Genomic DNA, 14,722 nt, shown 5'->3' with positions numbered 1-14,722 from the left:
ATGCTTTGCATCTGATAGCTTCTCTGCCATCCCTAGGCTTGGTGTTTGTTTTTATACCCATTTTCTTGGCACATAGATACATTACCTAACACACATGTCTAAATAGAGATAATTAGAAAAGTGATACATTAACTTTTAATAAATCACTTGATTAACATTCTATATTTTTGTATTGTGATCACAGATTCTTGACAGAATAAAGGTTTCACACAAGACAAATGATTTTGTCACAGGTGGCTTAATTTTTTCATTACCTCGTAAGGAGTTTTGAGCTTAAAAACAATCAAGGAAAATTACTTATTACTTTTGATAAAAAGAAATAATTAATCAGAAGTTCTTAAAGACAATCATATCATTGAGGCTGAGAGGTATTAGGAACACAATTCAGATTTAATATTGGACTGGTCATTTTTCAGGGTTTACTAGGGAGTTTCTTAAGGGGAAGGATCAAGTCACTGAGGCATGATGAAGCTTGGTGTACCTGCAAATTTTGTATGGGCCTTTATGATTGATTTGTATGCTGGTTTCATGAGAATAAGTTTCTATAAGTGGGAAAGTTCTTGGCTTGACTTGTAGCTATGGTTTTGCTGGGAATTATGTACCTAAGTAAAAGTTAAGCCATGGTAGTCTTTTAGGATTGGGTTTGAGGGTCTGATCTTTTGGTGATATTTTCAAGAATTAGAGTAAAGGTATTTTGCTCTTGTATTATTCCTTCTGAGGTTAGGGGGAAATAGCAATCATGTCAATTCCATAGGTAAGGGATATTAATGAAAGAGGTTGTGCAAAGGGGACTGAGTGGACAATCACATATTGCCAAGGGCTACTCTGTGGCCTCCTTAGTTCCCACGAGTGACTTTGTCAAAAAATTGTGGCCTGATGGCTCCCAGCACATCCCTCACACTGTAATGTAATCCTACAAAAAAAAAAAAGCATGGATTTACCTGTAGTCAGGGTATAACCATAACATCCTGTCTTGCCTCTTTGCTGATACATCTACCAAATTTCCACCTTCACCTGTCTCCTTGGATACATTCAGAAAGAGTCTTTTACTGGTCTGTTGTTCCTCTGCCATAGTTACTGTTTTTGCCTACTGCATTTATTCACTTATGGATTTCTGTTATTTGGAGTGTTTGAGAGGTAAACAATCTCTTCAATTCTGAAGAGATTTCTAAAAATGCTTCAAGCTTGTCTTTATTATTGAATGTTCACCTTTATGGTTAAACTCAGATTTTGTGGATGCTCTGGATTGTAGCCTGAGCTCTGTTGCTCTCCAGAACACATTATTCCATTCCCTTTCTTCCTTTTTTCTAAAAGGTGCAGAATAGTCTTGTAATTTTTCAACTGTACTTTCCTTTATATTTGAAGGTATTTCTCCTAATAACTTGCAGAACTTGATATTTCTGTATCAAATTAAATTTTATCACTCTGTGTCTTGAAGTTTGTAACCTTGGAATTTTTTTTTCCTGGTGGTAATTTGTGAATTTTTTAAATTGAACTTTCATTTTCTATGTTTAGAAGTTTTCTCAGTTATCTCCTAATGTTTCCTTCATTATAGTGTTAAAGTATTTTGTCCTGTCATGTTCTTCTGGAAGACCTATGATTCTTAGCTTGTCTCTGTACATCCTATCATTGAGCTAATTATGGTTTATTTTTTTAAACCCTTACTTTCCACCTTAGAATCAATGTATTGGTTCTAAGGCAGAAGAGCGGTAAGGGCTAGGCAATGGGGGTTAACTGACTTGCCCAGGGTCACACAGCTGGGAAGTGTCTGAGGCTGAATTTGAACCTAAGGCCTGTCTCTAGGCCTGGCTCTCAATCCACTGAACTACCCAGCTGTTCCTGAGTTCATTATGCTTTTTTTTTTCATTAAAAAAACAACAACATTTTATTTATTTATTTATTTTGGTTACAATAATCACTTTATTTCCCTTCCTCCCCTCCACCACAGCTGACACGTAATTTCATTGGGTATTACTTGTGTCCTTGATCAGAACCTATTTCCATGTTGTTGTTTGCACTAGGATGTTCATTTAGAGTCTATCCTTTATCATATCCCCCTCGACCCATGTATTCAAGCAGTTGTTTTTCTTCAGTGTTTTTACTTCCACAGCATTTCCTCTGAATGTGGATAGTGGTTTTTCTCATAGATTCCTCAAAGTTGTTCAGGATCACTGCATTGACACTAATGGAGAGGTCCATTACATTTGATTGTGCCACAGTGTCTCAGTCTCTGTGTACAATGTTCTCCTGGTTCTGCTCCTCTCACTCTGCATCAATTCCTGGAGATTGTTCCAGTTTACATGGAATTCCTCCACTTTATTATTCATTTGAGCACAATAGTATTTTGTCACCAACATATGCCGCAACTTGTTTAGACATTCCCCAATTGAAGGGTATCCCCTCATTTTCCATTTTTTTGCCACCAAAAAAAGCACAGCTATGAATATTTTTGTATGTGTCCTTTTCGTTATTATCTCTTTGGGGTACAAACCCAACAGTGCAATGGCTGAATCAAAGGGCAAACAGTCTTTTATTGCCCTTTGGGCATAGTTTCAAATTGCCCTCCAGAATGGTTGGATCAATTCACAACTCCACCAGCAATACATTAATGTCCCAACTTTGCCACACCCCCTCCAGCATTCATTACTTTCCTTTGCTGTCATGTTAGCCAATCTGCTATAATCTCTGATTATAAGAGACTTAGAACACTTTTTCATGTACTTATTGATAGTTTTGATTTCTTTATCTGAAAACTGCCTATTCATGTCCCTTGCCCATTTATCAATTGTAGAAAGGCTTGATTTTTTGTACAATTGATTTAGTTCCTTATAAATTTGAGTAATTAGACCTTTGTCAGAGGTTTTTGTAATGAAGATTGTTTCTCAATTTGTTGCTTCCCTTCTAATTTTGGATGCATTCGTTTTGTTTGAACAAAAGCTTTTTAATTTGATGTAATCAAAACTACTGATTTTACATTTTGTGATTTTTTTTTCTAGCTCTTGCTTGGTCCTCAGCTCTCTCCTGTATGGTTGTGAGACATGGACACTGTACCGGAAGCACATGAAACAGCTGGAGCAATTCCACCAACGCTCTCTCTGGTCAATGGCGAGGATCCGATGGCAGGACCGAATCACCAATCAGGAAGTACTCGACAGAGCCAACTCCACCAGCATCGAAGTAATGGTTCTCAAAACCCAGCTACGATGGTCTGGACATGTCATCTGCATGGACCCACAGCGAATACCAAGACAGATATTCTATGGTGAACTGTCAGCTGGACTCAGGAAACAAGGTCGACCAAAGAAAAGATACAAGGATCAGCTAAAGTCAAACTTGAAGTGGGCTGGCATTACACCAAAGCAACTAGAACTCGCTGCCTCTGACAGAAGCAGCTGGTGAACCCACATTAACCATGCCGCTGCCACCTTTGAAGATGAACAACGTGGATGTCTCGCCGTTGCGCGTGAATGCCGACATCAGGCCACAACCACACCTCATGTAACAACTGGCATCCCATGCCCCATATGCCACAAACTCTGCACCTTAGTCTTTTGACTTCAAAGCCACATGAGGGTACATCAGTAGATGATAATGCACAAAGACAATCATCATTCTCGGCTTCCGAGAGACTACTACTACTCCCTTTCCCAAAGATCTGACAAGTATATTATTCTGTGTTCACCTAATTTGCTTATAGTTTCCTTCTTTATATTCAGGTCATTCACCCATTCTGAGTTTATCTTGGTGTAGGGTGTGGTGTGAGATGTTGATCCAAACCTAATCTCTCCCACACTGTCTTCCAATTTTCCCAGCAGTTTTTATCAAATAGTGTGTTTTGGTCCCCAAAACTGGGATCTTTGGGCTTGTCACAGACTGTCTTGCTGAGGTCATTTGCCCGTAGTCTATTCCACTGATCTTCCTTTCTGTCTCTTAGTCAGTACCAAATTGTTTTGATGACCACTGCTTTATAGTATAGTTTAAGATCTGGGACTGCAAGTCCTCCTGCCTTTGCATTTTTTTTTCATGATTTCCCTGGATATCTTTGATCTTTTGTACTTCCAAAAGAACTTTGTTATGGTTTTTTCTAATTCAGTAAAAAAGTTATTTGGTAGTTCAATAGGGTATGGCACTAAATAAGTAAATTAATTTGGGCAGGATTGTCATTTTTTTTTTATGTTAGCTCATCCTACCTATGAGCAATCAATGTTTTTCCAATTGTTTAGATCTAGTTTTAATTGTGTAGAGAGTGTTTTATAGTTGTGTTCATATAGTTCCCGTGTTTGTCTTGGCAGATAGATTCCCAAGTATTTTATATTGTCTAATGTGATTTTGAATGGAATTTCTCTTTCTAATTCTTGCTGCTGAAGTGGGTTGGAGATATATAGAAATGCTGATGACTTATGCGGGTTTATTTTGAATCCTGCAACTTTGCTAAAGTTGTTTATTATTTCCACTAGCTTTTTAGTTGATTCTCTAGCAAAGAGTGATAGCTTGGTCTCCTCATTGCCTATTTTAATACCATCAATTTCTTTTTCTTCTCTAATTGCTACTGCTAGTGTTTCTAATATAATGTTAAATAGTAGAGGTGAAAATGGGCATCCTTGTTTCACTTCTAATCTTATTGGGAAGGCTTCTAGTTTATCCCCATTGCAGATGATGTCTGCTGATGGTTTTAGATATATACAGTTTATTATTTTTAGGAAAGGTTCTTCTATTCCTAAAATTTCCAGTGTTTTCAATAGGAATGTATGTTGTATTTTATCAAAGGCTTTTCTGCATCTATTGAGATAATCATGTGATTTTTGTCAGTTTGCAGTTTATATGGTCAATTATGTGGATGGTTTTCCTAATATTGAACCATTCTTGCATTCCTGGTATGAATTCTACCTGGTTACAGTGAATAACCCTTGTGATGACTTGCTGGAGTCTTTTTGCTAGTATCCTATTTAAAATTTTTGCATCTATATTCATTAGGGAGATTGGTCTATAATTTTCTTTCTCTGTTTTTGACCTGCCTGGTTTTGGGATCAGTACCATATTTGGGTTGTAAAATGAATTTGGTAGCACTCCTTCTTTGCTTATTCTGTCAAATAGTTTGCAAAATATTGGGATTAGTTGTTCTTTGAATGTTTAATAGAATTCATTTGTGAATCCATCTGGACCTGGGGATTTTTTCTTAGGGAGTTCTTTGATGGCTTGTTCAATTTCTTTTTCTGATATGGGGTTGTTTAGGTAATTTATTTCTTCCTCTGTTAGTCTAGGCAATTTATATTTTTGTAAGTATTCATCCATATCACCTAGATTGCCATATTTGTTGTCATATAATTGGGCATACTAGTTTTTAATGATTGCCTAATTTCCTCTTCATTAGACGTGAGGTCTCCCTTTTCATCTTGGATTCTGTCAATTTGGTTTTCTTCTTTCCTTTTTTTAATTAGACTGACCAGTACTTTGTCAATTGTTTGTTTTTTCAAAGTACCAGCTTCTAGTCTTATTTATTAATCCAATAATTCTTTGACTTTCAATTTTATTAATTTCTCCTTTGATTTTTAGGATCTCTAATTTAGTCTTCATCTGAGGATTTTTAATTTGTTCACTTTCTAGTTTTTTAATTTGCATGCCCATTTCATTGACCTCTGCCCTCTCTAGTTTGTTAGTATATGAACTAGATGATATAAATTTTCCCCTGAGTACTGCTTTGGCTGCATCCCATAGATTTTGAAAGGATGTCTCATCATTCTCATTTTCTTCAATGAAATTATTCATTGTTTCTATGATTTGTTCTTTAAATAACTGGTTTTGGAGAATCGTATTGTTTAATTTCCAATTAATTTTTGATTTGCCTCTCCATGTACCCTTACTAATTATTATTTTCATTGCATTGTGATCTGAGAATGTTGCATTTATTATTTCTGCTCTTTTGCACTTGTTTGCAGTGTTTTTATGCCCTAATACATGGTCAATTTTTGTGAATGTACCATGTGCAGCTGAAAAGAAGGTGTATTTCTTTTTATCCTTATTTATTTTTGTCCACATATCTACTAACTAATTTTTCTAAGATTTCATTCACTTCTCTTACCTCTTTCTTATTTATTTTTTGGTTTGATTCATCTAGTTCTGATAGAGGAAGGTTCAGGTCTCCCACTAGTATATTTTTTCTATCTATTTCATCCTTGAGCTCCACTAGTTTCTCCTTTAGAAATTTGGATGCTATGCCATTTGGTGCATACATGTTGAGTACTGATATTTCCTTGTTGTCTATACTGTCTTTTATCAAGATGTAATTACCTTCCCTATCTCTTTTAACTATATCTATTTTTACTTTGGCTTTATCAGATATTATGATTGTGAATCCTGCCTTCTTTTTATCAGTTGATGTGCAATAGATTTGGCTCCATCCTCTTACTTTCACCCTATGAGTAACTACCTTCCTCATGTGTTTTTCTTGTAGACAGAATATGGTAGGGTTTTGGATTCTAATCCACTCTGCTATTCATTTGCGTTTTATGGGTGAGTTCATTCCATCCACAATCAGAGTTATGATTACTAGCTGTGTATTTCCCAGAATTTTGATTTCTATTCCTGGTCCTGCCTTTTCTTCTTTCACTATTTCCTTCTACATCAATGTTTGTTTTTAATCAGTCCCCCTAGTTCCCACCCTTATTTTACTACCCTTTCTATCCCCCTCTCTTCTTATTCCCCCCCTTATTTTCTTTTCAGTCTTTTTAAAACTACCCCCCACCCTCTCCCTCCCTTATACTGTTTCCCTCCCCACCAATCTGTTTTTTTACCCTTCTACTTCCCTATAGGGCACGAATCTATTCTCTGCCCCAATGAATTGGATTGTTCTTCCCTCGTTGGGTCGATTTCAATGCACATAAGAACTGAGTATTTCCTATCTCTAACCTCTTTACCCTTCCAGTGTATTGATGTTCTCCCCACTCCTGCCATGAGCTTCTTTGTGACATATAAATTTCCCCCCTCTTTTTTTTCTTTTCCCATTTCTTTTAGTATTAACCTCTTTTTTTAGATCTAGTTGTATATATATATATATATATATACATACACATATATATGTATTTATGCATACATATATCTATATACCTATTTATGTCTTGTTATTTCATCCTATACAGTTTTTCACTGTTCCCTCTAAGTGTAATTCTTCTAGCTGCCCAGGTGATAACAACAGTTTTTAAGAGTTACCAATGGCTTCCAGTCAAGATGGTGGCTTAGACAGAGCTAAAGTTCAGAGCCCTGAAAACCCTTCCTTACCGATCTCAAACTGTAGGCTCCTAGGGCACCGAAATTCAAAACGAACCACAGGATAGACCCCGGGAACCCTCCTCCTGGACCTGGATCAAAAGGTATGGCCCCCCAAAAGCCAGAACCCTAGATCACTCGGATTTAAGGGGTAGGCAGGAAGAAGGTCCCAGGACCCATCCCCCCAACCCAGAGCACTGAGTCCGAGGCAGCAGTGGGAACATCAGAGCCAGCAAAAGGACCTCAGGGCCGGCTACTCTGAAGGCCGCATCCTGAAAACAACCTGACCCAGTCGTGGGGGCACCCAACAGAGACTCCAGGGAAACAGAGAGAGATGGGTGGGGGGAGCCTGTAGCCACCTGGCTGGATCCTTCCATCTGAGTCTCATGGAAGGTCCCTGTGTCAGGGCATACTCAGTCCAACTCAGCTGAAGTTAATTCTATCAGGAGCCCTTGGAGCTCCGGGAAGCCACGGCCCCTCCCCTCTCAGAGTGCAGGGTCTTCTGGCCAGCAAAGGCACTGAAATACCATGCGGACAGTGCCAAGCCAGGCTCAGAGCATGGAAGTAAGGAAACAGAGAAGCATCAGGAGGGAACTGAGGAGAGCAGTAATACTGAAAAACCAGTAAATTCCTGGCTTCCCCAGGAAGACAGAACAGCTGTGGAGAATGGACAATTTGCCTGGGGCTAAAGCCTCTGAACACTAGACAGATATAAGAAGAACTAGTCCTCCTCACTCAGATAGAGATGGCAAACAGCACAGAAGCACAAAAGCCTCAAAACACCAAGAAAATCAAGAAGAAGGGGGAAACTTTGGACACATTTTATGGAGCAAAAATACAAAATACAGAGGAGATAGAAGAGGAAACACAAGCAAATGCTCTGAAACCTTCCAAAGGAAATGGAAACTCTCCACAAACTCTTGAAGAATTTGAATCGGAAATGATAAAAAAGATGGAAGCCTTCTGGCAGGGAAAGTGGGAAATAATGCAAAAGGAATTCACACAACTACAAAACCGGTTTGACCAAACTGAAAAGGAAAACCCGGCTTTAAAGGTCAGAATCAGGCAACTGGAAGACAATGATCTTGAAAAAGAGCAAGAATCAATAAAGCAAAGTCAAAAGATCAAGAAATTAGAAGAGAACATAAAATATCTCACTGACAAGGTGACAGACTTAGAAAATAGAGGAAGAAGAGATAATTTGAGAATAATTGGACTACCAGAAAAGCCAGAAATAAACAGCAAACTCGACATCGTAATACAAGATATAATCAAAGAAAATTGTCCAGAGATTCTAGAACAAGGGGGCAATACAGGCATTGAAAGAGCTCACAGAACACCCTCTACACTAAATCCCCAAAAGACAACTCCCAGAAATGTAATTGCCAAATTCCAAAGCTTTCAAGCAAAAGAAAAAATCTTGTAAGAAGCCAGAAAAAGACAATTTAGATATAAAGTAATGCCAATCAGGGTCACACAAGACCTTGCAAGTTCTACTCTGAATGATCATAAGGCATGGAATATGATTTTCAGAAAGGCAAGAGAGCTGGGTCTTCAACCAAGAATCAGCTATCCATCAAAACTGACTATATACTTCCAAGGGAAAGTATGGGCATTCAACAAAATAGAAGATTTCCAAGTTTTTGCAAAGAAAAGACCAGAGCTCTGTGGAAAGTTCGATATCAAAAAACAAAGAGCATGGAATACCTGAAAAGGTAAATATGAAGGAAAGGGAAAAGGAGAAAATTGTTATCTTTTCTTTTATTCAAAATCTCTTCTATAAGGACTACATTTATATCAATCTATATATATATTAATATGTGGAAAATGTAATGTGTAAATATGGGGAAAAGAAAAACCAAATAGAATAATCTTTCTCACACAAATATTCACAAGGGAAGGGGAGGAGAAGAAAACTCCTATAAGAAGGAGAGGAAGAGAGTTTTAACTTAAACCTTACTCTCAGGGAAATCAACTCTGAGAGGGAAGAACATCCAGATCTATTGGGATCTTGAATTCTATCTTACCCAACAAGGGTAGGGAGAGGGGAAAACCAAGGTAGGTAGGAGGGGGAGGGAACACAGGAAGGAGAGGGGGGAGGGGGAGGGAACAAAAAGGATGGGCTAGAAAGGGAAACATATCAAGGGAGGGGACAAGGGGGACTTATTTAAAGTAAATCACTGGATTAAAAGGTTAGACCTAAAGAAAAAAGGTTAGAATTAGGGAAGGATATCAAAATGCCATGGAGTCCACAAGTGACAATCATAACTTTGAATGTGAATGGGATGAACTCACCCATAAAATGTAGACAAATAGCAGAATGGATTAGAGTCCAAAACCCTACCATATGTTGTCTTCAAGAAACACACATGAGGCGGGTAGACACCCACAAGGTCAGAATTAAAGGATGGAGTAAGACCTTCTAGGCCTTAACAGATAGAAAGAAGGCAGGATTTGCAATCATGATATCTGATAAAGCCAAAGCAAAAATAGACCTGATTAAAAGGGATAGAGAAGGTAATTATATTTTGTTAAAAGGGACTTTAGATAATGAGGAAATATCACTAATCAACATGTATGCACCAAATAATATAGCACCCAAATTTCTAATGGAGAAACTAGGAGAATTGAAGGAAGAAATAGACAATAAAACCATACTAGTGGGAGACTTAAACCAACCATTATCAAATTTAGATAAAGCAAGTCAAAAAATGAATAAGAAAGAGGTAAAAGAAGTGAATGAAATCTTAGAAAAATTAGAGTTAATAGACATATGGAGAAAAATAAATAGGGACAAAAAGGAATACACCTTCTTCTCAGCACCACATGGCACATTCACAAAGATTGACTATACACTAGGTCACAGAAACATGGCATACAAATACAGAAAAGCAGAAATAATAAATGCAGCCTTTTCAGATCACAAGGCAATAAAAATAATGATCAGTAATGGTACGTGGAAAACCAAATCAAAAATTAATTGGAAATTAAACAATATGATACTCCAAAATCGTTTAGTTAGAGAAGAAATCATAGAAACAATTAATAATTTCATCAAGGAAAATGACAACAGCGACACATCCTTTCAAACCTTTTGGGATGCAGCCAAAGCAGTAATCAGAGGTAAATTCATATCCCTGAGTGCATATATCAACAAACTAGGGAGAGCAGAGATCAATGAATTGGAAATGCAAAAAAAAAAACTTGAAAGGAAACAAATTAAAAACCCCCAAAAGAAAACCAAACTAGAAATCCTAAAAATTAAGGGAGAAATTAATAAAATCGAAAGTGATAGAACTATTGATTTAATAAATGAGACAAGAAGCTGGTACTTTGAAAAAACAAACAAAATAGACAAAGTACTGGTCAATCTAATTAAAAAAAGGAAGGAAGAAAAGCAAATTAACAGCATCAAAGATGAAAAGGGGGACAGCACCTCCGATGAAGAGGAAATTAAGGCAATCATTAGAAATTACTTTGCCCAATTATATGGCAATAAATACACCAATTTAGGTGATATGGATGAATATATACAAAAATACAAACTGCCTAGACTAACAGAAGAAGAAATAGAATTCTTAAATAATCCCATATCAGAAAATTAAATCCAACAGGCCATCAAAGAACTCCCTAAGAAAAAATCCCCAGGGCCCGACGGATTCACAAGTGAATTCTATCAGACATTCAGAGAACAGTTAATCCCAATACTATACAAACTGTTTGACATAATAAGCAAAGAGGGAGTTCTACCAAACTCCTTTTATGACACAAACATGCTACTGATTCCAAAACCAGGCAGGTCAAAAACAGAGAAAGAAAATTATAGACCAATCTCCCTAATGAATATAGATGCAAAAATTTTAAATAGGATACTAGCAAAAAGACTCTAGCAAGTGATCAGGAGGGTCATCCACCATGATCAAGTAGGATTTATATCAGGGATGCAGGGCTGGTTCAATATTAGGAAAACCATCCACATAATCGACCATATCAACAAGCAAACCAACAAAAATCACATGATTATTTCAATAGATGCAGAAAAAGCCTTTGATAAAATACAACATCCATTCCTATTAAAAACACTAGAAAGCATAGGAATAGAAGGGTCATTCCTAAAAATAATAAACAGTACATATCTAAAGCCATCAGTTAATATCATCTGCAATGGGGTAAACTAGATGCATTCCCAATAAGATCAGGAGTGAAACAAGGATGCCCATTATGACCTCTACTATTTATTTGACATTGTACTAGAAACACTAGCAGTAGCAATTAGAAAAGAAAAAGAAATTGAAGGCATCAAAATAGGCAAGGAGGAGACCAAGTTATCACTCTTTGCAAATGACATAATGGTCTACTTAAAGAATCCTAGAGATTCAACCAAAAAGCTAATTGAAATATTCAACAACTTTAGCAAAGTTGCAGGAACAATAAACTCGCATAAGTCATCAGCATTTCTATACATCTCCAAGACAGCTCAGCAGCAAAAACTAGAAAGAGAAATCCCATTCAAAATCACCTTAGACAAAATAAAATACTTAGGAATCTATCTCCCGAGACAAACACAGGAACTATATGAACACAACTACAAAACACTCTCCACACAACTAAAACTAGACTTGAGCAATTGGAAAAACATTAACTGCTCATGGGTAGGACGAGCCAATATAATAAAAATGATCATCCTACCCAAACTTATCTATCTAGTTAGTGCCATACCCATGGAACTCCCAAAAAATTTCTTTACTGATTTAGAAAAAACCATAACAAAGTTCATTTGGAATAACAAACGATCAAGGATATCCAGGGAAATAATGAAAAAAAAAATACAAAGGAAGGGGGCCTTGCAGTCTCAGATCAAAACAATTTGGTACTGCCTAAGAGACAGAAAGAAGGATCAGTGGAATAGACTTGGGGCAAGTGACCTCAGCAAGACAGTATATGATAAACCCAAAGATCCCAGCTTTTGGGTCAAAAATCCACTATTCGATAAAAACTGCTGGGAAAATTGGAAGACAGTGTGGGAGAGATTAGGTTTGGATCAACACCTCACACCCTACACCAAGATAAATTCAAAATGGGTGAATGATTTGAACATAAAGAAGGAAACTATAAGTAAATTAGGCAAACACAGAATAGTATACATGTCAGACCTTTGGGAGGGGAAAGACTTTAAAACCAAGGAAGACATAGAAAGAGTCACAAAATGTAAAATAAATAATTTCAACTACATAAAATTAAAAATCTTTTGTACAAACAAAACCAATATAATTAAAATCAGAAGGGAAGCAACAAATTGGGAAGCAATCTTCATAAAAACCTCTGGCAAAGGTTTAATTACTCAAATTTACAAAGAGCTAAATCAATTGTACAAAAAATCAAGCCATTCTCCAATTGATAAATGGGCAAGGGACATGAATAGGCAGTTCTCAACCAAAGAAATAAAAACTATTAATAAGCACATGAAAAAGTGTTCTAAATCTCTTATAATCAGAGAGATGCAAATCAAAACAACTCTGAGGTATCACCTCACACCTGGCAGATTGGCTAACATGGCAGCAGAGGAGAGCAGTGAATGCTGGAGGCGATGTGGCAAAGTAGGGACATTAATTCATTGCTGGTGGAGTTGTGAATTGATCCAACCATTCTGGAGGGCAATTTGGAACCATGCCCAAAGGGTGATAAAAGACTGTCTGCCCTTTGATCCAGCCATAGCACTGTTGGGTTTGTACCCCAAAGAGATAATAAGGAAAAAGACTTGTACAAGAATATTCATAGCTGCACTCTTTGTGGTGGCCAAAAATTGGAAAATGAGGGGATGCCCTTCAATTGGGGAATGGCTGAACAAATTGTGGTATTTGTTGGTGATGGAATATTATTGTGCTAAAAGGAATAATAAGGTGGAGGAATTCCATGGAGACTGGAACAACCTCCAGGAAATGATGCAGAGCGAAAGGAGCAGAACCAGGAAAACATTGTGCACAGAGACTGATAGATACACTGTGGTACGATCGAAGGTAATGGACTTCTCCATTAGGGACAATGCAATGTCCCTGAACAACTTGCAGAGATCTAAAAAACACTATCCACAAGCAGAGGATAAACTGTGGGACTTAAAACACCGATGAAAAGCAACTGCTTGACTACAGGGGCTGAGGGGAAATGACTGTGGAGAGACTCTAAATGAACACTCTAGTGCAAATACCAACAACATGGAAATGGGTTTGAATCAAGAACACATGTGATACCCAGTGGAATTGAGCGTCAGCTATGGGAGAGGTGATGGGAGGGGGGTGGCGGGAAGAAAAGAAAATGATCATTGTTTCCAATGAATAATGTTTGTAAATGACCAAATAAAATAATGTTTAAAAAAAAAAGAGTTACCAATGACCTCTTTTCTTATAGGGATACATAACATTTTAATTTATTGAGTCTCTTAAAAAAAGTTTTTTTGTTGTTGTTTTGTTTTGTTTTTCTTTTTCTCCTCTTTTTTAAAATTACCTTTTGATGATTCTCTTGAGTACTGTGCTTGGACATCAAATTTTCTGTTCAGGTCTGGTCTTTTCTTTACAAATTCTTGGAATTTTCTATTTTGTTGAATGACCATACTTTCCTCTGTAAGAATATAGTCAGTTTTGCTGGGTTGTTGATTCTTGGTTGTAGGCCTAGTTCCCTTGCTTTCCAGAATATCATATTCCATACCTTTTGGTCCTTCAGTGTAGATGCAGCCAGATCCTGTGTTATCCTCACTGTTGTTCCATGGTATCTGAATGACTTCTTGGCAGCTTGTAATATTTTTTACTTGGTCTGATAGTTCTTGAATTTGCCTATAACATTCCTGGGTGTTGTCAGTTGGGGATTAAGTACAGGAGGTGATCTGTGGATCCTTTCAATCTCTACTTTTCCCTCTTGTTCTAGAATATCAGGGCAGTTTTCTTGGATAATTTCCTGAAGTATTATGTTCAGGCTTTTTCTTTTGCTATGGTCTTCTGGTAGAGCAATGATTCTTAAATTGTCTCTCCTCAAATGATTTTCTAAATCTTCTGTTTTGTGAATGAGATGCTTCATATTTTCCTCAATTTTTTCATTCTCTTGGTTTTGTTTTATAGTGTCCTGCTGCCTTGTGAGGTCACTTGATTCCAGTTGTTGTATTCTGGTTCTTAAAGACGGAATTTCATCCTTGGCTTTTTAGTCATCCTCCTTCTGGTCTGATTTTCTTTGGAGGTCATCTTTCATCCTCTTTACCTCATCTCTCATCAACTTTGCCTCATCTTTCATCTTCTTTGCCTCATCTTTCATCTCCTTTGCCTCATTTTCAAGCTGGTTGATTTTGGCTTTCAAGAGACTATTTTCCGTTTCCAGATGACTTATCTTAGTTTTTAAGATCTTTCCCCAATTGTCTTCAGCCTCTCTTAACTGTGTTTTAAATTGCATTTTGAGTTCTTCCAAAGCCTGTATC

This window comes from Monodelphis domestica, chromosome 1 (genome assembly GCF_027887165.1).
Source record: "Monodelphis domestica isolate mMonDom1 chromosome 1, mMonDom1.pri, whole genome shotgun sequence".
Lineage (NCBI taxonomy): Eukaryota > Metazoa > Chordata > Mammalia > Didelphimorphia > Didelphidae > Monodelphis > Monodelphis domestica.
Note: the sequence above shows the minus strand (reverse complement) of the source record.